Source organism: Morone saxatilis, unplaced genomic scaffold (genome assembly GCF_004916995.1).
Source record: "Morone saxatilis isolate NCDOM2014 unplaced genomic scaffold, NCSU_SB_2.0 Contig1, whole genome shotgun sequence".
Lineage (NCBI taxonomy): Eukaryota > Metazoa > Chordata > Actinopteri > Moronidae > Morone > Morone saxatilis.
In genome coordinates, this window is record NW_023339651.1 from 2,336,698 (window position 1) to 2,339,521 (window position 2,824).

At 38.7% G+C, this 2,824-nt stretch overlaps 1 protein-coding gene across 1 annotated transcript in view; it reads left to right on the forward strand.

Annotated features, from left to right (window-relative positions):
* The window catches only part of LOC118325469 (corticotropin-releasing factor receptor 1-like), a gene marked incomplete in the record, with an annotated part of 45,366 nt that overhangs the window by 36,266 nt on the left and 6,276 nt on the right, over nt 1-2,824 (forward strand).

Consider the following 2,824-nt stretch of genomic DNA (forward strand, 5'->3'; position numbering starts at 1 on the left):
TCTGCAGCTAAAAGTACTTAAAGAATGAAAAATAAATGTACTCTGTATTATGCAGAATGTGTTATAATATTATAAATATGTTATTATATATTACTGTTTATAATATCGTATGTATTTTATTTATATTATATTATATATTACAGTATAGTTATTTTAAAAAAACACACACAGAAGAACGAAAGTTTCCTGGATGAGATCAGGGACTTCCTGGTTGCCTGGCAACCGGTGCTAGCCAAGAAATATTTTGGTAAACAACAAAACAAAACTACGATGTGACGTATGTGACAACTTATTTTTTCAACAGGATATAATGTGTTCATTAGTGAGGTTTTGAGGTTTTTGTCAGGAAGAGCCATGCTAACCTTTTCCCTTTGTTTCCAGTCTTTGTGCTAAGCTACGTTAGCCGGCTGCTGGCGGTGGCTTTATTTTTACCGTACGGACACGAGAGAGGTTTCGATCGATATAGCTTGACTTCCTCTCGGTAGTTTGTGTCAGTTAGCGAGTTCGACAACAACATGTAGTTAGAAATTTACCTTTTAACAATAATTTAACTCGTTTTTAGCAAGTTTCTTTATTTTTATTCCTCCAAATATCGTAAAACAATAAAATACAATAAATAAAAATAAATAAATAAACATCGAACCACTGAGGCTGTAACATTACTCCAAGATAAAAGCCTCGAGGGAATTTCTCCAAACGTCCAGTTGGACTCGAGCGTGAAGTGATTACAGTTTGTGGCCAAAGGTCAAAGGTCAAGATTACCATGACCTCACATCATTCTTGTGAAAGCGATATTTCAGGAGCACCTGGAGGGAATTTCATCACATTCAGCACAAACAGACTCGAGGATGAACTGATTAGATTTTGGAGGTCTAAAGTCGCCGTGACCTCACAAAAACACCTTTTGGGGGAAATTAAATAGTAATAAATTATGACGAAATGAGATAAAACATTGAAGATATTTGATGACAACTTCACTGTGAATTTTTTTATGGACATTATTTAACGCCATAACTCAGGAACAGAAGAAGAGATTGTGACCATATTTCAGATTTGGTCAGAAAATGATGAAAATGTTTGTGAATCGTCCACATTTTAAAATGTTTTTTTGCAGCAACATCTGCATTTAAAGCTACAACTTTAATTATATTATTATATTATATTATGTGTTTGTATCCAGTTGGAGCTCAGTTGTGGCTGGAAAGTGTTTAATAAGCATTAGCTCCTTGTCGCAGGAGTTTGGACTGAACGTGACGCACAGAATCCTGAAAATAGATGAATTTAATAAACTTTTTTTTAATAAGACCTTTTACCTTTCAAGAGAGTGGAGACGCTGTTAGCAGCAAAGCTTCAGTCAACAGATTCATAACTTTAGAATCGGACCATCAATCGGTTCGTATACCGATGTCGTCTCATCTATAACGTCCCGGTGAATCTTTACGCCTCTAGTTACACACAAAAAGACATTCGGCAGGACAAGAACAATCAAACTCAACAAAGTCAAATCAAATCAATGTTATTTATATATCACAAAGTTGCCTCAAGGAACGTCACAATCTGAACGGCGAACATCACCCCTCGGCCCAGATGAGGAACAGCTCCCATTAATGGGAGGAAGAGCAGTTTGTTCCTCCCTGAAAAGGGTTTCAGTGTTGTGAATCAAGTCCAGTCTTTATTGATTTTGGACACCAAGGTTCTTGTATGAGTCAACCCTCTATACTTCCTCTCCCTGGATCACAGCCAGGACAGAGGGCCTCCTGTTCTACTGATAGTCCACCACAAGCTCTTGGATTATACTTATATTGAGCTTCAGGTGACTGTCAGGTCATTGCACCATGTGACAAGCTCCCTATCAGTCCTCTGTGCTCGTCTGTAAAAAATAGTCTCTAAGTGAAGACGGCGTGTTTCTCCTGAGGGTTTTCCCATCAGAAAGAATCCTGCATCGACCAGTACGATTCAATATATAACCTGTAATTTATCAACCTTGAGTGTGGCGTTTGTTGGTTTCAGCGGAGGCCACGTAAAGCGAGTTGAGCTGCTCTCATTGGCTGCTCTTGGTTTGGATTATGTTTTATGTTTGTGAACAAATTTTAAGAGAGAAATAGTCAACAACAGAATCTGGATCACTGCTTTCCTGAGGAGACGGAGAAGACCGGTGATTCAGGACAACCATGACAAGAAGAACGACGTTGTCATTTAGACGAGGCGACACGTCCCGAATCAAGAGTGAAACATGAATTATTTAAGGTGTAAAAGGTTTTATCGAGCTGAGTTTACCTGTATTGGATTGTCTCCGATGTGTCGAGGCTCGAATTGGTCATCAGGATTCTCTACGATGTTGAAAGAGGAAAATGAAATTGATCTGAAAATTAAACACAGCAATGTAAGACTCTTTCTATATAATCTATATTATATTTATGACTGTGGTTGTTTGGGTATTTCCTCTCAGATTATGGACAATGTTTCCAGGAAGTGTCCTAAACCTGCATTCTCTGTAATGACCAGTAGGGGGCAGCTCCACTGGTTGCAATAACACACAGATACCATTCAGTCTTATGGAGAAATGAGCCGACTTCTCAGTTGATTTATTCCCTCAGTAAACAGTTTCCTGATGAGTTTCTGGTCTCAGTCTCTAGTTTTCAGTCTTCTTCCATACAGCATGATGTTCATTTAGTAACTGTGGTCCCATTTTAGAGTAAAACAGACCATAAAGCAGGGGATGCTTTAGGGCGGGGCTACCTTGTGATTGACAGCTCATTCTCAGTGAGTCCGTCCAACGCACCAAACTCCAGATCAAACTGTCAAACAGTGCTGATCAGATATG